General features: G+C 46.5%; 2 protein-coding genes across 3 annotated transcripts in view; one reads left to right on the top strand and one right to left on the bottom strand.

Annotated features, from left to right (window-relative positions):
* PKLR (pyruvate kinase L/R) overlaps positions 1 to 11,744 on the bottom strand; it is an 86,133-nt gene extending 74,389 nt beyond the window's left edge. Inside the window, exon 1 of one of the 2 annotated variants that reach the window (XM_078670015.1) lies at positions 11,628 to 11,744. The gene's annotated coding sequence lies outside the window, so the exon portion shown is untranslated. Of the gene's footprint in view, positions 1 to 11,613 lie in introns of both variants that reach the window. The other variant, XM_078670016.1, reaches the window with a different exon arrangement.
* Positions 11,745 to 11,783: 39 nt separating this feature from the next.
* The window catches only part of FDPS (farnesyl diphosphate synthase), a 152,193-nt gene continuing 142,030 nt past the window's right edge, over positions 11,784 to 21,946 (top strand). The window contains exon 1 of the mRNA XM_078670023.1: positions 11,784 to 11,888. The gene's annotated coding sequence lies outside the window, so the exon portion shown is untranslated. The remainder of the gene's footprint in view (positions 11,889 to 21,946) is intronic.

Here is a 21,946-nt window from a genome sequence, read left to right as displayed (position 1 = left end):
CCTACGGAGTATTGCACGTCATATTTTCAGGGGGGAAAACTAACTAGTTCACAAGAGGGTCACCTGCAAGTTCTGCAATGGAAATCCTCAAGGGGCAAACTAATGCCCCAATTTTGTTGCAATTTTTAATATAGTGCAGACTTGATCCTGGGCATTAGAGTGCTTTATTTATTTATTGTTTTGCACAGAATCTCAGTATGTTCAGCGGACACCACGATTCGAACCTTGTTCTCACATCCAAGGTTGGCAACTCTGGCTGTTAGACCACATTTCCTCCCATAAGGAAAACATGCCTGGTTTTCCATAGGCTCACTCACACAGTACTGCAGCATTTACCAAGTGGATACCATAGCTAACTCACCACAAGGCCAATCAGAGTAGAGCAACCAAAGTAATCTCTGGGAAGACAACGGCTAGTTCACAAAGCAGAGTCACACTGAGAACAACGCTGGAAGTCACAGCGGACTTATACAGAAGCTCACCCACAAAGTACAGAAACTCAAACACTCTGGGAAAAGCATGACCAGCTTTTACTTCTGGGACCCACGGCTACCGCATGTCCAGGGTCACTATGTGTACTGCAACGGAATGATTCCCGAGTAACTATGGCTAACTTACACACATGGCCACTCACAGGATACTGCAACTGAACTACTCAAAAGGTAACCATGGCTAGTTAATACAAGGGATACTCACTAGATACTGCAACTGAAATAGTCATGGGTAACTATGGCTAGCTTATACACAGGGTCACTCATATGATACGGAGATACTCTAAGGGATTCATGCCTAGATTATACACAGGCAAAACAAACAATTGATGGACAGAATGCAGAACAATGTCATACATTCGCACCTGTACTGAGATCTGGGCCTAAATCCATTGTTTTTTTGCTCACCATGTCATTCCAGTTTGGACCCAGCCATATGCAAATCAGTCTTGACCCTGCGCCCAATGGGAGCAGTCCAGCCCGAACTGCCAGGCCAGGTCCTCCTTGGACTGGAAACAAATATCCTAGGACCGGTTTCGGGCTTTCAGCCCTCCTCAGCCTGGATAGCTTGATTCCAGTGGCACAGGACCCACGTCTGGGCATACCCTTCCCACTCTGTGTGACAAATTCAAAACGAACAATTGACGGACAGAATGCAGAACAAGGTCATACATTCACCCCAGTACAGAGATCTAGGCCTAAAGCAATCGTTTTTATTTGCTCACCATACCATTCAAGATTGGACCCAGCCATATGCAAATCAGTTTTAACCCTGCGCCCAATGGGAACAGTCCAGCCCGAACTGCCAGGCCAGGTCCTCCCTGCACTGGAAACAAGCATCCTAGGGAGGACCTGGCTTGGCAGAACAGGGTCAAGACTGATTTGCAAACGGGGGTGGTGTGGGGAGCAAAAGAATGATGGATTTAACCCAGATCCTTGTGACTGGGGGTGAATGTTTGCATTGTCTAGCATTCCATCCATCAATTGTGTATTGCACATGTCACCCTAAGTGGGAAGGGAATGCCCAGACGTGGGTCCCGTGCTCACTACACCACTGAATTCAAGCTAGCCTGGCTGATGAAGAGTGATGCCCTGAAACCGGTCCCAGGATGCTGGTTTCCGGTCCAGGGAGGACCTGGGCATGGCAGCTTGGGCCGGACTGTTCCCACAAGGAACAGGGTCAAGACTTATTTGCATATGGCTGGGTCCAAACTGGGGGTGAATGTTTGCATTGTCTAGCATTCCGTCCATCAATTGTTTTTATTGCACAGGGGCACTCACAGGGTACTGCATCTGAAATACTCTCTGGAAAAACTATGGCTAGCTTACACATTGGATCAATCACAGAATAAAGTGAAATACTCTCCGGGAACCCCAGCCAGCTCATCAGTTCGATCAGACTATTGCATGTGAAAAACTCAGGGAACCATGACCTAGCCCATGTGCTGGATTACTCAGACAATTCTGAAGCTAAAAGACTCCCTGGGAAACCGTGGACAGCTCATGTGCAGGGTCATGCACAGAGTGCAACAACTGGAGTATTGTCTCGAAAAAGTAATGCTAACTCAGGCACAGGATCATTGACAGTGTACTCTGAGAAATACTGCGGATAACTAGAGCACGCGCATGACTTATCAAATCAGAGTCTCTGCAGCTGGAATACCCAGTGGAAAAACTCCAGCAAACTGTCCTTAACGGGGTCTATGAAAGCTGCTACCTCAACTTCAGGAGTACCGCGGTTAACGCATGCACAGGAGATACTTGTAATGGCAAAAAGTTCAGAAATAGGGCCCTCGGTAAACCAAAATATACTCTTGGAAAACCACAGCTACCTGACCCACGGGGGACACAAAGTATTTAAATGAAATACTCAGTGGGAACCCACAAAGTCATGCACTGGGACACTCACTGAAACCAGACTTATGATACATGATCACAATAGAACCATGAACTCAGTGTCACACACAGAAGCAAAACTCTAAAATAAAGCTTCTTACTAGAGTTTAAGGTTGCTAACAAGGTTGTACAGAAACTCACACAGAGTCACTTAGTGTCTAGTCAGTCAACCCCAAAGGCTGCCTGACCTTGAGTTTTCAGATTCAAGTCCAGTCCCCAGTAGGTGGCACACAACGGAGAAAAAATTATCTCCATCAACATTACAACTCACAGCAGTCCACGTAGAAATGTCAGCTAAGATGCTATTACACTACTGCAAATACATAAGAACACACCTGAGAGATGCATTTTGTGACATTGATGGGCCATTACCCAAATGAAACACAAAAAAAATCCCAGAGCGCGATTCTATTCCGCATTTGGATGGAGTCCGGATAACAGGGGATATTTCAAAAGGAGACTTCTACGGTGTTACTGTTTTTTTGCAGCAGTACTTTAGAAGCACTACACAATACAGTTTGTGACTAGCCCCCAGACCCTTCAATTTGTGGAGTCCTGCAAGTTACACTATTGGAATAAATTTACACCCTCACTCGCAAAAATGTATTCAACTTACTGAAAAGTGTAAATAATTCAAAAGTGTAAGGTATCTTTGTGAACCAGGCCCATATAAGGACCCATTTAACACATCAAATAGTAAATTGTGCACCCACAGATGTACTTATTGAATGGGTATAATGTAATTCACCAACATCGGCAATCGTGACTTGAAATGCTGAAACAGTCTCAGGTTTCCAGGCATGCTACTGGCAAAATCACACCCAAAACAGACGGTATGAATGCTTGCAAATAGTCTAACTACTGGCAAACGCTCAGGGGAGCATTCCAACCCACTGCTCTTCGCCCACTCTGCCGCTGTAGACAGATACACACCTAATGCAATTCAGTACTGTCCCTCTTCCTCATGGGAACAGTCCATCCTGACTCTTGGCTTCCTCACCCCTCCACCCCACTGCTTTTTTAGTTGGGAAATTTAAGATTTACACCCCCTGAATATCACAGACAAGCTATGTTCCTAGCAACGAGAGAGAATTCATTAATTCGTTTTTCATAGTGTTGGACCTAGGTTTTCCAAGTCTACATAAGGTAGCTTGGCACAGTAGTGGCTACAGCTAACTCAAGGCGTTGGTTAAGTGCTTACAAGTCTCACTCACAGTATCACAGTTATGAACCACTAAAATAAAAGACACAACACCAATGTTTGGAAAAATACCGTTACCTTTTATAAAAATAATATGCTTTTCTCGTTATACCTTTTAGTCAGAGATAAAAGACAATCAAATTACACCTTGTACATGAAATTCAGATCACACTTCAATATTTTTCCTGGTCAGAATTTGAGAATCAAGGGTACCTTTAAGGTCTGTAGTTATTTAGGTCACAATACACTTCACTACTATATGTTTACAGAAGGGAAAATGCAGTCTGACAGTTCAGTACATTTTTAGATAACTCATAAGCAAGTACATTACCCCACAGCTCTTAATTAACTGCTCAACTCACAGAGTGTCCTGGTTGTAGATCTTCACAGCATAACCCACCAGTTATGTAACTAAAAGGAAGACACAATAGTATTAGCAAGGCTCCCCTCTAGTTAATTTACAGGCACACCTATCTGGTAGAGGATCTACTCCCTCAGTTACCAAAATTCTGTAAGGGCTTTTACCCAGGAACCCTGTGGTTCCCTGCACAGCTTCCTCCTCTCTCCTCTGAGCCAATTATTGGGTATTTTAATCTGGTTTAGGCAGTTCACTAGCCCGCTTCCTCAAGTCAGGCTTCCCTGGACTGTTCAGTCAATTGCTTAGGTCGTAGCCCCACTGTCCTGCTTCCTCGGCACTCGGTGCTGCCGCCTCCCGCTCCCACACTACCCGGCTTACTTGGAGGTTTGTAGGCGTGTCGCGGGTGTGTCCTCTTCGCGCAATGGAGCCTGGCAGCAGTCGGCTGATGGGGGAAGACAGGGAAGGCTTTCCCGGCCCCAAGGCTCCCTACCGCAACGTCCGCTGTGGCGCTTCTGCCTCCTCCGAGGGGTTCGTTCACCTGGAGCTCCGACGCGGCGCTCCTCTGTTGACGCGACCGGCTTTCCTCAGGCGGCACTACGCCACCGGGCATGCGCGGAAGCGCTCGCTCTTCTCCCGCCTCTGCACGGCCGCTCTCAGGAAGGACGCTGTTCTTCTGGACCTGCCCGACCCTAGGCCCCTCCTGCCTCCACAGAAGCGTTCGCGCTCAAGACATGCGCGGAAGCGCTTCCTTCTCCGATTGACGCGGCCGATGCCCCCGGGGTCCCACAGCCGATCGTATCAGCGCCGCTGCTCCTCCGTCACTTCCCACACCGGCTCCTCAGGAAGGATGTGTACACACGGCGCCCTCGCGCTTCAGGTCGCTATGGTGCCACAGACACCCGCCTTCACCACAGCTGCTCCACAACACCGGTAAGCGCAGCGCTGAGTATGGGAAGTCAGGGATACCCTCAGTTAAGGGTGTCCTGAGAGGATTCACTGGGGCTCCAATATAGAAGGGTCTTCTTCCTCAAGTAGCTTAATGTTCTTATCAGCAATTGTTGGATTGAGAGGGATCGGTCAAAGGTTAAAGGGGGAACAACCCTCTGAAGAAACTGTCAGCCTCAGAGACAAACTAGCTGCTCTCAGTGTGTCCACCTCCTCTCACCACTGCCTCACTCCTCTACTCTGGGGTCAGCACAAAATGGCTGCCGGTCACTGGCCTTATATAGGGTGGCCTGAGACCTGCAGAAGTCTCTGGTTGATTCTAGAAAGTTCCCTATGTTAGCCTATGGGCCTGTCTTCCAGTAGTGTCCGTTATGGCAGTTGGTGGACACCATTTTAGGTTTCTGGAGATCCCTAGATTTTCAAGGGGCCTGACTAGGCCTCACAGGTTATGAGGGAAAAAAATGGCGTCATAGCCAAGGAACATCTAGCCCCCTGACAGCATTGAAATATCCTGATGGACATATGTAAAAAAATAGAAACTCTGGGAGGCTAAGGGGGACAAAAATAAATAATAATGGTTAGAGTATCCCCAGAAGCAGACAGGTCTAACACATAGTATAAACCGATAAAAAGAAAAGTGAACAATAAATATTCAAAGAGACAGCAGAGATGTAAAAGCGATCATATCATGGCCAATTAGGTAGCACTGACAATAGCAAAACTCTGCCAAGGCCAGTCCCAAGTCCAGCTGCGAAAGGAGGATGGTTATGGGTGGGGCTAGCTAACCCACCATGTACAAAATCCTAGCTACAGAAATGTCAACCAAAAGACCAAAGGAATCTCCTTCACGGAGAGCTGCAATGCCTTGTGGTGAAAACCAGAGATCCCTAGAAGCCTCAAAGCCGATCCACCTGCTTTCGACAAAGACCATCAGATATGAAACATGCGGGCCATGTACAAGACAGCCCAAGTGGTAGCTAGGGTATGAAGAAGTCATGGGAAACCATGGCGACATGAATAAGAATGGTGAAAGGCTCACATATCTCTGTGCTCTGGACAGTCTGGTTATAGGAGAAAAGTATTTCTGCCAAAATAATACACAAGGCAATGCGAGTGCCACCATTCAACAGAGAATCAGATCGACTATGTCTGCATTGCCAAGAAGTGCCTCAAGGCCCTGTAGGACATGCGAGTGATGAGGAGTAGACGTGCTGTCAGTCCATCACCTTGTTGTGGCCAGACTAAAGGTGAAGAAACCATGGATGGGACCAACAACGCCAGGGATCTAAAGCCACCCTCCTCAAAGATGCACAAAAACAGAGTGAATACTCTGTCAACCTCAGTAAGAAGTTTCAAATCCTGCAAGAACTAGAGGATGGGATAGACCCAGTGGGAGAAGATCAATGAAACAGTGATCTCAACCTGCCAGGAGCTACTGGGTCCCAAGAAACACCAGCATAAAGAATGGATCTCCAAAGAGACTCTCCACAAAATCCAAGAGAGGAAAGAAAAGCTGCAGTCAACACCAGCCGAACAAGTGCAGAAAAAAGTGAAAGCTCAAGGCAAGTACGCCAAAATCAACAAGGAAGGAAAGAAAGAGAAGCTTAAGGAGGACAAGTCACGAAAACTGGACATAAACAACTATTAAAAAAAATATAAGCTCTCCAGTTACCCTCACCGGCTACGAAGATAGCAACTACTGAAGTATAATGATTGAGGCTCAGTCTGCAGATATATTAAAGCTGGCCTGGCCTGCCTAAAGTTCGATTTCTTAAGTAACACAAAAAGATATCGCTTTCGCACCCATTTATAGAAACTACAAACATGATAAAGCGCACAGTGTCTTAAGGAGAAGTGACATCAATGACAATGGCTGAGAAACGAAACATGACCAGACTTTGGGAACATACAAGAAAATGCCACACATTCTAAGGCAATAAAAAGTGGGGTCTGCTATTTACCACAAAAGGCAGGTAAGATTCCATCAAGGGTACAGTTTTTAGAATAAAAAAAAACACCTTACAATTTATAAAATTGCACTTCTTTTCCAAAGACTGATCTACACATTAACAGGACCATTCTGGTCAAATGCCATTGGTTTGGCAATTTAATCTAGAAAAAAATATATATATATACCCACAGGACCGGCCAACCGATTTGTGTAAAAGTGGACCTGAGGTAGTAGTTGAGCCAGGGAATTTTTAATACGGAGTTCAAACTGGACAGTCTTCAATAATAAGCCTTTTGAGTCCAGTCTCCAGCTTAATCCTGATGACGAGCCAAAGTAAAAAAGAGTGTGATGAGGTAAACAACATAAGCATGGCCCAGCTCTTCATGTTACATATATGAAGAGCAACAATAAGGCACTGAAAGGAGAGGGCTAAAGAAACAGTTCAACCGTGTGCAAGTAGGGAGATTTATGATCCCTATGATGCAACAGCCACACAAGTAGTTTAGTAGATTTTGATCATGGCTTTGATATTCTTATCACTTAGCCTTGATACAAAAATCACTGACTGCTGAGATTGACAAACAATTAATTGTCTTCTGCCAACATACAAACCTGTCCAGTTACTGGAAGAATAATAAACTACCTAAATAAGGAAAGGATTGAATCTGGCAGATAGATGCTCCTTGATTTTAAACACTCTAGACTTAGTCGATTTAAGACCCGTCATCGTGTGTGATTGTGAAATCAGTACTTAATTCCTAACTATCCAGAATGTAATAAATGGATATATCAACTGTTTGAGGTCATTGGCTACGCTATAAACTAAGACAGCATCACCATCATTAAGTAATGCTGGAATAAGAAGGTGGCCGGCTGCTGGCTTGTGCTTCATGTCTAAAACGAATGTGTGTTCCAATTGATTTATATACACAAGGTAAAAACACAAACAGCTAGAAAATGGGTGGACCTCACTTTGCAAGCTGAAAAATAGAGTGCCATCTCCCATAGGTCCGTCACGGTTGGATGACCCTCAAGACATATGATCAGTTGAAACCTCAGAGCTACTTAACTCTCACCTTCAGTGCACGCAACAAGCTCCACTTTTTAAAATTGAGAATGGGGTGATCCCATTGACTTGCCATCTTCCTAAATGGAAAAGAGGCTGTGCCCTAGAAACATGCCGGCTTTGCGGCCAATATAGGGAAGACCTACTGCATGTACTGTGTTTGTGCCCTAACCTCTTGAATGAAAGAAGGGCTCTTCTATGGAGGGGCTATAACGACAAGGAGGTCAGATCATGTAGAGGTGCAGTGTTGGCCGGCTTTGATCCCCGGAACACCAGCCTAAATTGTGCACTGGTTAGGTTTATTGACCGCGCTGCAAAAAAACGGACGGAGGGGGAACCGCTCAACGCTTCCTCGGCCTGAGACTCAGACCCCATGCTCATCGCTATAACCGTTGAACAAACTTCTCTTGCGGAGCAGTCAGGCACAGGAACAGTTTTCCGAAAAACAAAAAACAAAATGGCCATCGAAAGGGGAGTAGCTCACAGGTTAGCTAAATCTGGGACTCAAGCGCCACTTAAACTAGGACTGCAGTTTTTCCTTAAGGCAAAACCATTATAGGATTTATGGACAGTGCACTCAAGAGTTTTATAAGATGGGATGTCGGGTGTTTTTATCTACAGGAACCGGGGCTCTTTTATCAAATTTCATTACTGCAACATTCATATTTCCTGTGTTTGCAAAGGTTTTAACAAATCATGCAATAAAGTTTCCATATATAACTGACTCTGGCTGCAAGTTTCGAATTAAGGTCACACAAAAAATTAATACTGTTGAGAGCTATTGGTCATAATGGACCATAGTTTGCTGGGATTCACGCAATCAAAAGCCAAACTAAGGTCCATAAAGGTCAAATGTATTTAACCCTGTTAAGCTATGGTGTACGTATGAATAATAAGATGAAGATTCAAAAAGTATTTGATTGTGCCCAGCCCTAAACCATAATGAAGACCCAAATGATGAGATTGTCGATGGCCCAGATAGAAATCCTACCTAAAATGATATGACCCGTTACCTTTACGAGCAAATCAATTCAAGAGATCAGCCTACAACAACGGGGGTTCTTTTGCTGCCCTTTTAAAAGATGGGCACTATCAAGGAGTGTGATCCAGAGGAGGTCTCTTGGTCACAAGAGCTGTGTTTAAGATCGTGATAAGAAGAGGTGCCGAAATGGTAAGATCACGCTTATACAAATCTGTTGGGCCCCATCTGGGTTGGAGTCTTGCCAGTTTGACTCCAAGTATCACGTCAAGCACTTCCTCATGGGTAAAATAGATACTAGATACAATCTGATGTAAGATGGTAATTATTAGGTGTGTCAGCAAAGGTATCACCATAAGTGCCACCCAAATGCTGTACCTAAACATCTGGTCGAATAAAAGAGCAAAAAGAGGGAAAGTCAGTGGCCTCCCAAGACAAAGTATTTATTATCCACCAAAAGGATCTACTGTATTGTAGTGCACAAGCCTGATCTAATCACGCCCACGCCTGGTCCTTAGTAGCTACTTCCCTCTCTTTGATGGCATAGTTATAAGTAGATCAGCAGAGAGCCACTTTTGCACTCGATTTAGATGACTTTGAGCTACGTTTATCTTGCAGTGAGCGTTGATCGAATCACTTAAGAGTATCATTTGACTTAACAAGATGTGGTCAAGAGCTTCTCGCAGAAAAACAAATTGATTTTAAAGAGTAAAGTGCCACACAGGGCGAGTGTTCTATATCTAGATTACTATTTAAAAAATTATATATATCAGAAAGACAAAAAATGAAAGCCTTAAGTTGGCCCAGCGAATTCTACAACCCTGAATAACTTACTACCTTGTATAACAATTATCCTGATTTTGTTCACAAGGGTACTGGTTTTGGGAAACGGATGGCGATTTAAGATCACTAAAAACACTAGCCCTTACTTTAAATTACTCAACAAATTAACGTAAAAGGACAGCAATAAATTGTAATTAGTAATGAATGGGCGACCCCTTCCAAGAAAAGGAGAAGACCAATCACAACATATATCCTCCCACAGTTTAAAGTAAATATAAACGAAATTTATTTAATAAATGGTACACAAGTCCCACCTTGGAGGTGTGGTTAACAAATGCAGCGTACAATCAGGTATAGAATCCCGAGGTTTGTCATAAAGTTAATGATCTTTCCCACACAATTGCAAATTAAAATCAGCCATGAAAAGGTAAACATTGGTGGTAAACTTAAAAGCCAACAGAAAATCTCAAAGAGTCAATAATGCCAGAATTGTGTTTGTTAAAATTATTGTAAAAAAACAACCAACGCCCTCTAATGATGCTCAAAATGAAGAGGAATAGTAGAAAAATTAGACGAGCGAGTAGCAACCATTACATCTCTATGCCAGTGTCTGTGTGATAGGATGCTACAAGATGTAAGAAGAATACAGCTCCTTAGATAGCTCTGAGGGTTAAGCACCTGCTGCAGCGGCATGTGGGCCGTTTCTTTGCCTGGTGCGTGTATCCACTCATGCTGTCACACTTCTCATGCTAGTAAAACCACGCACGGTGATCGTAGTTATTACGACTTGTCTAGACAGGCGTTCTGCCAACACGGTCTCTTTGCCTAGCGACATTTCGCGTTCTGCAACTTGTGGTTTTATTTTTGAGTTATTGAAACTGAACTAGAAGTACCAAGATGCAACGGACAACCCGCGGCTGTTATAACCTGTGACCTGAAGCCAGCTACTAATAGCACGGGTTATCTGTCGGTCAGGTGATGTAGACAGATTTTAGACAGGGTGGTCATTTATGCAACACGTGGTGCAGACAAACGCAAATTGGTTTAATCCGAAGCAAACGCCTGCAACTACATTCAAAACGAGAAAAGCACTCAAGCTGGTGCAAGCAACCAGCGCTAGAGGCAAAGCTGTTGCAAAAGCCACAATATTATTTCACAATGTGGCAAACTCAATCCGAGAGGAACCGCCATCACCCATCAAAGTGCCACAGACTCCTAGTTATATGGGGACTGCTGCATGCAAACAAAGCGGTTGTTCTACAACACTCCTAGTATCCAAAAGTGACACAGACCCCTACGTTGCATGGATGTACAGCAAAGAGCGCCTAAAACAGACACAAGTGCCTCAAACAAGCTGAATTACAAATTCAAGCTAAGTACCTCCTTGTTACACTTGCTACTTTTTTGCCAGACCTGGATTTCAAGCAAATAGCAAGTTAGAATTTGGGAAGAAAGGTTTGACTTTAACATTGCGAGTGATGACTCAAAAGCAGCAAGCAAAGCCCTGGCGTCGAAAAGAGACAGGGCTGCCTAAGAAAAGGACCATCTGGCATCCACGCACACGCCTGTCTATAAAGCGCAAAGAAGACTCCGCGTGCTCATGCGGCGCTAATAAAAAATATAAAAGCTTTCAGGCACTGCATATTCATGTAGTGGCGCCAGGCACGCCGTTACATGAATAGGCCCAGATGCGCATGCATGGCCAGGATGTGGCCCCAGGCCTGAAAGGTGTGCCACAGTATAAATAAAAAGTTGACGTGCAACTTTTATTTGCAAAAAAGGAAGTCAACGGCGGCCTGAATCGAAAGTTTTGAAGTTTATAGACAGGAAACAGACTTGCACGCGCATCCTCCCAAAGCTAATGTCCCCCTCTTCCTGCCTCATCTGGAGGTGGGCGATGCTCCCCGGGTACCCAAACCTAACCCACGCGCCACCCAGCACACCTCCGCGCGCTCACCTCCTCAGGCGATGGTCGGTGAGGAGAAGAGAAGTGAGGCTGCACCCAGGCCAGGAAGTGCAGCTCCTCGGGTCCCGCCCTCCCCACTGCCTCGCGCGGGGCGTGGCCGCCTTGGGGCGCGCGCCCCGCCCCTCCCGGTGACTCACCGCCCTGGCGAGGCGCGTGCAGCCGAGGGCCAAGGACCAGCCGAGAATGGCTGAGGTTCTTGTGAGGTGATGCGAGAACACCATTCGGGAGCTACTTCCTCAATACGAAGTCTGTGTAAGCAAACGCTTCATGAAAGGCCTGTTTTTCGAGTGTTTATTTTTTACAGAGGTGCTGAAGTTTTGTGGTATCAATGCGCGGCCCGCCCGGATTTGTTTTAAGATTTTTACCTTGGACTTCAATACTTGCAGTCGACTGAGAACACATGAGAAGGTGGTTTAGAGAAAAAAAATCGAAGGAATTTTAATTTACAAAAACACACATTGACACAGAGAAAGTTTTGAGCACGAGGATGTGGCGTTCCGGCCAGAGCTGCCGACTTTGTAGCTGGGTAATCAGGTTAGAGTCTCGGCGTGGGCCCAACATCCCGTGATTCTGAGCAAATCACTTAATCTCTCTGTGCCAAAAAATGATATAAATATACTGGTGCGCATGTAAGGCGCTTGAATACCTTTGGGTCGAGTGAACGCTATGTAAAACACGTGAAAAAGTCAAATTACTTTAAAAAATAGCCTGTGTCTTATGTGAATTGGGATTGTTAGCAAGTTTCAATCAATCATTCAGGCGTTTGTGAAGCGCGACTACTCACCAGTAAGGGACTCAAGGTGCTGGGGTGGGCAGGGGAGGGGATTAGCAGGCTCCAGTCCATCAAGGGGGGGTCTGTAGAAGAGCCAGGTTTCGAGGTTTCTTGCGAAGATGGGGAGCGATGTTGTCTGAGGTGGGGCAGCAGGGCGTTCCAGGCTCTGGCCGCGAGGAAGGCGAAGGAGCAGCCTCCCGATCTGGTCTTTCTGGTGCGCGGGACCATGGCGTAGGAGCGCTGGGCGGATCGTAGGGTCCTTTGGGGTGAGTGGAATTTGAGTCAGATGTTCAGGTATGCTGGTCCGGTGTCGTGGAGGGCCTTGTGGGTGTGGGTTAACATCTTGAAGGTGACTCTAGCTTAGATGGGGAGCCAGTGGAGTGTGCGCATGTCCTGGGAGATGTGGCAGTGTCTTGGCAGGTCGAGGACCAGTCTTGCAGCGGTGTTCTGGATTTTCTGTAGCTTGTGGGTGAGGTTTTTGTTTATTCCAGCGTAGAGTGCGTTGCCATAGTCGAGTCTGCTGGTGACCAGGGCGTGAGTGACGGTCTTTCTGTGATCGAGGGGGATCCATTTGAAGGTCTTACGTAGGAGGCGGAGGGTGTGAAGAAGGAGGACAAGACAGAGTTGATCGGTTGGTCCATTTTGAGCTCTGAGTCCAGGATGATTCCCAGGTTGCGTTCGTGGTCCGTGGGGGTGGGCGGGCTTCCGAAGGCGGAGTGCCACCAGGTGTCGTTCCATGCGTCCGGATTTGGGCCCATGATGAGTACTTCTGTTTTGTTGGTGTTTAGTTGTAGGCAGCTGTTTTTCATCCATTTGGCGACGGCTTCCATGCCTCTCGAAAATTGTGTCTGGCGGTATTGGGTTCATTGGATAGGGAGAGGATGAGTTGGGTGTCGTCTGCATATGACACCATGTTGAGTCCGTAGGTTCTGACGATGGGGGCGAGCAGAGTCATGTAGACGTTGAAGAGTGTAGGGCTGAGGGAGGATCCCTGGGGGACTCCGCAGGTGGTAGGTGTAGGGTCGGAGAGGAAAGAGCCTGACATTTTAACATGTGAATAAATTAAAAGGAAGGTTTATACCTGTGAGTTTTTTTTGTTTTCTAAAATTACAATAAAGTCATAAAAAACCCTTCTGAATACAGGGCAATGAACATCATATTAAAAAAACGCACAGGAGTGGGTGAAGCACACCAAGCATTATTATTAGGGCGTGGTGTGAGTCAGATGTGATAATTATTGGATCTAATAAAATCCAACACTGAGGTGTTTGTAATTTATCGGTGTGATCATCACCACCCATTTCAATTTTTGCCCATTAAATGGGCTATACCATGCAGTTTTTGGTGCCTACAGCACCACACTCCACATGTCCCAGTATTTATTGAGCATTTTCATCCATTAAATTTCAGGCTGATATTTAACAGTGGTGCAGACTTAATGGCACCTGGTATTTACGCATGCGATTATAATTGCGATCCAGGCCCAAAAATATGTTTGCGCAAACAAGTCTTTTCGAGGGAATCGTAGTTTAACAGGGCACTTGTTAACAGGTCCCAAGAGCTGGAACTACTCTAATAATGGAAGTTCTCCACAATAAAAATGGCCTATCTAGGAGAAACCTTCACCAAAATGACGTGTATGTAAACGACTGATAAAAAGATGTAGGCAGGAAAATGTGTGCTAAGGGGCATGCTGATTGAAATATTTGTAATGAATTTGGAAAACGTGCCTTCTTTGTACTATAGAAAACCTGTTGGGTGGAGACCAGTAGACAGGCTAGTGAGGTATCTCTGCAAAAGGGCACACATGTTGAACTGTTCATTCGAAGGGCCTATACAGTGAAGTGTTCTGTAAAATTGCATATTGATGTATACATTTTTTTGAAGTTTTGGTTAGCTGGACCAGGTCCTAACGTTCTAAACAAACGCGACAAAAGTAACCCCACAAACAGCCAAACAATCAATCGTATGGGGCACGCACAGTAGCGGTTGCTACTGGGCAGTCGTGGTGGGGCACGGGGGTTAAAAAAATGATTTAGAAAAATCTTCTTACTTGCCTACTGCTGCCTCTCCTTGGCCCTATGCAGGAAACAGGGAGCACACCAGTTCCCAGACTACCTTAGCCAATCACGATGCTGCTGTCATGAGCATGACCGCAGCGCCGTGATTTGGTCTGAGCGCCAGACAGGGAGTGGAAGGCTGTGCATGTTTTCCACCCGTGTGTGTAAATACAGCCAGTTGGAGAACATTCTAAGTGTGTGCATGACTGTTTGGCCGGCCCAAGATGGCCGGCCAAACTGTCATGCACATGTAAAAAGTGCTCGCCGCTCCTCCCCCTGCTCTGTGGGCGGCCCTGCCTCCCACCGGACCTACAGAGCCAGAATGTAAAAATAAAATGATAATAACATAGTGCTATTATCATTTTATTTTTCTTGTGGGGCAACGCTCCTCTGCCTTAGCGGAGGAGCCGCCACTGGGCACACCACAGTATTGTCCTGCCACCCATACCACACACAAAAACAGACCACCATCCCCGCCACTGAGGGAAGTAACGCAGTGAGCCAGTACAGTGTGTCAAAAACAACAAAATGGCAAATGAACAATCACAGCAGAATCACACGAAAAAGGACCCTCACAAAACTGGAATGCATAATGCCAGCCAGAAAAAGAAAATAGGTATGCCAACTCTCCTAAGTGGCGCAGCATTAAAGTCCTCAGCCCCACACTCCCAGAATCCAGAGGAAACAGGTCAGGCAATATCAAATCTTGCTACAAAGTAAAACTGGCCAAGTCCCTTCACCAAAAAAACAGACCAAGAATTCACAAACCTTGCAACAAATTAAAACAAGCATTTACAATGCAATGGTTTCGCCTTTGGAAAAGTTAGAGCTATTGGCATTGTAAATGACAAATTTTGTATTTATGTGTTGGTTTTGAAAACAGATAAATAAATGGCATTGTCATTTACATTGCCATTAGCTTAATCTCTCGCAAATTTGAGACCTATTGTACCCTACGGACGAGCTCAGCAGACAGCAATTACTACCCCACATACACACCCAGAACCACACACACACACCCAGGGCCACACACACACACACCCAGAGACACACACACACACACACACGCACCCAGAGCCAGCCACATACACCCAGAGCCACACACACACACCCAGAGCCAGCCACACACACACACCCAGAGCCACACACACACACACACACACAGAGCCACACACACACACACAGAGCCACACACACACACTTTGCTCTTCTGAAATGTTGGCATGTATGGTAGTGAGCTGTGTGTGGTGAGCTGTGTGTGGTGTGTGTGGCGAGCGCCAGGCGAAACCTAAAAACCACAATCCTTCAGTGCAGGAAGTGATGACAGTGAAGGCCCAGCCAATGGAAGCCCCGAGAAAGAACAGCGGTCATACAGAGTGTAATTCAGGGTAGTAGTGAACCTGCTACGTTAAACGATGTTTTAGTGAGAGGCAGGCTATTCAAAAAGCACCTTAAGGACGGCCAACACCCACACATTGGAAACGCAGAAAGGTGAGGCAGCTAAATAGTGCCAACCTGAATGAATGATTACGTATTTGTATCGCGCATGGCTACCCGGAGGCATCCCAGCGCTTTAGACAACGTTCATTCACCAAGATCAGACAAACAAGAGGGTTTTCAGTGACTTCCTGAAACTAAGATGATTACTTTCCATTCTGAGATAGAGTGGAAGATTGTTCCAGAGTCTTGAGGCCTGTAGGGAGAAGCGTCTGCCACCCATACGCACTTTCCTCGTTTTTGGAATTGAGAGGAGATTCTTATTAGAGGATCTTAATTCCCGCTTAGGAAGGTAGGGGCAAAATAATGATTGTATCAGTGAGGGTGCTTTTTTGTGGATTACCTTATGGACCGTAACCAGGGTTTTAAATTCGATCCTCTGCTGCACTGGAAGCCAATGCAATTGGCGGAGTGCAGGTTTGGCAGATGTCCTTCGCAGGATGTTCAGCAGCATACGTGCTGCACAATTCTGAACAATCTGCAGTATCTTGATTGTCCCTTGGGGGGAGCCTAGATATACCGCATTGGAGTAATCTAGGCGTGATAAGATCAGCGCCTGTACTAAAATCCTTCTGGCTTCAAAGGGAAGAAGACTGATAATCTTCCTCAGAAGCCTGATAAGTGCGTAGCATGTGGCAGCTACCTTCCGGGCTTGCACTGAGAAATTAAGAGCTGGGTCCATCCATACCCCAAGGCTCTTAATTTGGGTCTTCGGCTTGGGTGGTTGGCCCAGCTTGTCCTGCCACCAACCCTCCACTGTGGTAGGTGCCTTATATCCCAGCATCATTACCTCAGTTTTAGACCCGTTAAGTTTAAGGAAGGATTCATCCATCCATTCCCGAACTTTATTAAGGCAGCTGGAGAGTCTTTCAAAAGGGGCCTCCTGGGTAGATAGTGAGATGATCAATTGTGTGTCATCTGCGTATGTAACAAATTGTACTCCCCAGGGAAGCACCACCTCAGCCAAAGGCCTCATATAGATATTAAATAAGGTGGGGCTGAGGGATGAGCCCTGGGGTACACCGCAGTTAAGACACATTTGGGGAGAGGAAGCCTCATTTTCAAGACCACAAAGGTCCTGTCGGACAGAAAGGAGTGCAGCCACTGTAGTGCGCGGCCCGAGACACCAACTTCCGCCAGCCTGTGGAGCAGAATGGAGTGGTTCACGGTGTCAAAGGCCGCGCTGAGATCTAATAATAGTATGGCCGCATGATTCCCACTGTCCACGATCTTCCTCGCTTCCTCAACCACTGTAATCAACGCTGTTTCAGTGCCTTGATTTCTCCTGAACCCAGTCTGCGTAGTATGAAAAAGGTTATTATCCTCTAGGAAAGTAGCCAATAAAGAATTGACATACTTCTCAGTGAGTTTACTGACAGTGGGCAAAAGAGAGATGGGGCGATAGTTGGCCCAGTCCTCAGGGTTAAGGTTGGGTTTCTTCAGCAGGGCCTTAACTTTAGCCTGTTTCCAGGTTGGTGGTACCTAACACTGCTAAAACATCAAGACACAAGCATTGCATTCTAGACGTAAGCTTTTAATAGCGATAAAAATTCGAAATGTATTACATTTTCAGAAAACAATACCCCAGATAGATAATTCAAGCGCTTCAACTTGATCTCACGTTGTGACAACCCGGCAGTATGGACCCAATACCGGTACACATCAAGTGTGGCTACCACCGATTATGTGCCAGCCTTATTTACTGTAGGGGAAAGACACTTAAAGACAAGGGGAAAGACGGATGGGCAAAAACTTACCAACTTACCAACTAAGCATCAGTGCAGAGAATGAAACCACGAGTGGCATCAAGCAATAGCTCTACAAAATAAAGTGATTATCTACATATGCTTGTAACCCTTACGTTAAAACCGTGATGTCAATTAATAAAATGAAGCTCTAAAAAAGTAACCTAAACAACTTGTACCTTCATGGTTGCATGTACAGCCATCAACGTACCACCTCAAATAACAATAGAATAAAGATCCCAGCCCAGGAGAAGATAATACACACATCAGATTCACTCTTCAATACAGAACACTGTAGTGCTTCTCCAAGCAGAACTGTCACTAACTAAAGCGACAGACAGAAGATGCAATCACTGGGGAAAAGATGAAGAGATGTCAAAAGGAGGGGGGCGTCTAGTATGGATGGACCTATATGCACCTGCAGGCATTCAGCCTGACAACAGGAGTGGGCAGCGGTGCTGAGAAGCCATTCACACGAAATGTCGCTGACCACAGTTTTAAAAGCGTAGCTACAAGTTTCTCGCCCATACAGTGAAAATAGCATGAAATCAACTAATTAGGGTTAGCTACATAAAGCAACATTCTGCTCTTAGTTTGATGGTATCGGTGGCAGTAGCAGGGTACAGAATGAGATGTAGGGTGATTTAGTAAGTTTATCGAACTGCTTCATGTCCCCAAGGGCCCGATGCTCAAGTCCTGGGCTTATTTTTTTCTTCTTCAAAACATTAATTTCAAGTATGTTAGTTCAACCGAAGCAACTAAATCTGGACTACAACAATAATAGGCTGTAGATTCATAATTTGGGATTGGATCAGTTCACTCTTGTTTTTTTTTTTTATTATTTTTTTTTTTAAAAACCTTTATTACAATAAAAACGATACATCCACTGGCCTACAACCACAGGGGCCGGCCGGTAGCATTAAAGACCAACGATATTATTCAACACAGCTAGTTAGCCGACAATCCAAGGGTCCAGCAGCGGTTGCGTCACATAATAGGAAGATCCCGTGATTATAGAAGGATAAATTAAAGGTTCCATATTTTATATTTTATGAAGTAATAAAGAACATAAACAAAAACGAGGCATCAAACAGTACTGTAAATGTCCGGCCCCTGACAGCCGGGGGGGCTAATCCCTGTAAATGGACAGCATTAATAAAGGATCTATGGATCCAGGAGGAGGGGGGCGCCGAGAGTGGTCAAGCAATCATAGATAGCAAGGTATAAAAGTCCGGGAACACCGAGTCATGGGGACAAGGGCAAATCGGGAACCTCTACAAAGGGGGGGGGGGGTGCAAATCTCTCCACGATACAAGTTCCATTGGTGCCATATCCTCCCCCACTTCTTGGGCCGGCCCCGAGCTAGATACACGTTTTTTTCCCTAAACATGCACCAATCCATGTTTTCTGTCCAGGCTGAGATCTTAGGTGCCCTCTGGGATCCCCATAGTTGAGCTATGTCCCTTTTCGCTATCATATTCCCAAGGGTGGCCCATTGAGTCTGGGCAGTGCTGTAGTCATTAGGCTCCCAGACATTCAACAAACAACGTCTAGCCTCCGGCAACAGCGAAACTCCCGTCACTTCTTCCATTACCGCATGCGCTCGATTCCAGAACACCACAACAGCAGGACACTCCCATATAATGTGAAGAAAAGAAGCAAGCATACCACATCCACGCCTACACAACCGATCCTCTGAGTAACCCATCCGCATCAGGCGTGGACCCGTGATATAGACACGGTGTAAAATCTTCAATTGCACCAGCCGGAGTCGCGCCGGAATCGCGACCTCTTTAGGGGAGGATATCGCTGCCTGCCAATCTTCATCATCCATTTCCAAGCCATCACAAGTCCAAGCCTCACGAAGCTGTACAAGGAGGTCCGATCGATCATTAATACGTTTCTTATAAATAAGAGAAATGGTGCTATCCGGGACATGCCCGTCAAGCACCCTATCCTCAAGAGGAGAAGACTCAGGAATGACCGTGCCAACCGAAAATACCGACCGAGGCGCATGACGAACCTGGAGGTAGCGAAAATATTCTCTATCATTGAACGCGTATTCCCGTTTGAATTCCTCGAAAGTTTTAATCCGGTCCTTAACCCAGAGATCACCAACTCTGCTTATACCTATGAGGTCCCACTTTTCGAAACCCTTCGTTGACCAAAGGTTGACCAATCTCTCAGTCGCGTAAAGCGGGGCAGCCCTAGTCAATCGATCAGACCATCCCGTCGCAGCAGTCGCGTTTTCCCACACTCGCACTGCGACCCCAGTGGGTCCAGTAAGAGCCGTTCGAGCCGAGCTGGAGTAGAGCGCCCTGTTATAGTCACCACCTGGCAACAGCCATTTGTCCATCTCGAATGCGGGATTCGGGACGGGGCCATACATCGCATGATTGATGCCACTAAGCTGGGACGCCCAGTAATAACGCTTAATGTCGGGCAACGCAATGCCCCTGTCATACCATGGCAAAGTTAACTTCGCGAAAGCAGTGCGAGATCGCCCGCCCCACACGAGCTTCCTCTGGAGGCTCTCAATCTCGCGAAAGTAACTAGCGGGCACAAGATCGAGTGTGTTTTGAATAGCATACAAGAAACGGGGAAGAGACATCATCTTAAAAAGGGCGGCCCTTCCCAACAGAGACAGCGGCAGGCCACACCACGCGTGTACATCAGACCTCAGCCGCCGAAGCGGGGGAAGTAAGTTGTTTTCATACCGTACGGTAGGGTCCAGCGAGATGTAGATCCCCAGATACCTGAAACCAGCATGCGAAATCGGTATCGGACATACACGCGGCAAGGGGGGCAGCTCCCAAGTCAGTGAATAGATGGAGGACTTAGCCCAGTTGATCACGAGTCCAGAATTTCTACCGAAGGAATTCAACACATCAAAAAGGACCCCATACGATTTACGGGGGGAAGTGAGATATAACAGAATATCGTCCGCGTATAACGATATGCGATCTTCAAATTCCGGGGACCAGCGTATACCCTTAAGCGACGGTTCCCATCTGAGCCATGCAGCAAGGGGCTCCAGGGCGAGCGCGAAAAGCAATGGCGATAAAGGACAGCCCTGCCGCGTGCCCCTCCCAAGCACAAATGAGTCGGACACCCTACCATTAACTACTACCTGCGCCAGCGGTTGCTCATAGAGGAGCTTAACCCATCCAATAAAACCGGGGCCAAACCCAAATTTAGCAAGGGCAGCCCACAGATATGGCCATTCCACCGTATCAAACGCCATCGAGGCATCCAAGGAAACCAAGATGGCCGGCTCACGTAACGACCCCGCCCTCGCCAATACGCCGTGAAGACGGCGCAGGTTTAACGCGGTGTTACGATGGGGAATAACCCGGATTGATCCGGGTGTACCAGGTCGCTAATGACCTTTATCTGTCAATTCGCCAAAAGTTTCGCCAAGATCTTAGGTTCAACATTTAAGAGCGATATCGGTCTATACGAGGCACATTGGTCACGGGGCTTCCCGTCCTTATGAATAACAACAATGGACGCAAGCCTCTGATCTCGGGGGAGGGAGCCAAACTCTCGCGACTCATGGAACATTCGACGAAGGTGCGGCGCCATTTTATCGGGACACAACTTGTACAGTTCGATCGGGATACCATTCGGTCCCGTCGCTTTCCCGGAGCGAATGGAGCGGATAGCGAGGGCTTTTTCATCGCCTCCATTAGCTCCTTGTCTGAGTCAGACAGGCTAGGCAACGCAATGTCTCTTAGCAATAAATGCGAGTCCTCCTCCGGTCGGTCGGAGACCGGCTCGTAAACCCTCCGGAAATGGTGGGCAAAGGCGTCTACTATCTCAACAGGGTCCACAACCCGCTCCCCATCCATTCTTTCAACAACAGGCACCACCCGATTCAGCCTATCCATCTTATCCAGCCAGGCAATCAATTTCCCGGCTTTGTCACCAACGTCATACAAACGCCCCTGTTGTTCACGACTCATCGCCTTGGCCGCATCCGTCACCAGAGCCCTATAATCAGCCCGTTTAAGGGCTAGAGCATGCAGCCCTTCCTGAGTGACCCCAGACTGCAACTCATCTTCCAGCACCGTGATTTCACTCTCCAAACGAACCACCTCCGCATTCTTATCTTTCTTCGCACTGGCAATCAGGGACAAGGCCTGACCCCGGACCACCGTCTTGTAGGCCTCCCACAGGGAGATAGCGGAGGACACCGACCCTTCATTCTCAACAAAGTAGTGCTCCATGCATTTC

The sequence above is a fragment of the Lissotriton helveticus genome, chromosome 12, assembly GCF_964261635.1.
Source record: "Lissotriton helveticus chromosome 12, aLisHel1.1, whole genome shotgun sequence".
NCBI lineage: Eukaryota > Metazoa > Chordata > Amphibia > Caudata > Salamandridae > Lissotriton > Lissotriton helveticus.
This window is presented reverse-complemented; position numbering and strand designations above follow the sequence as displayed.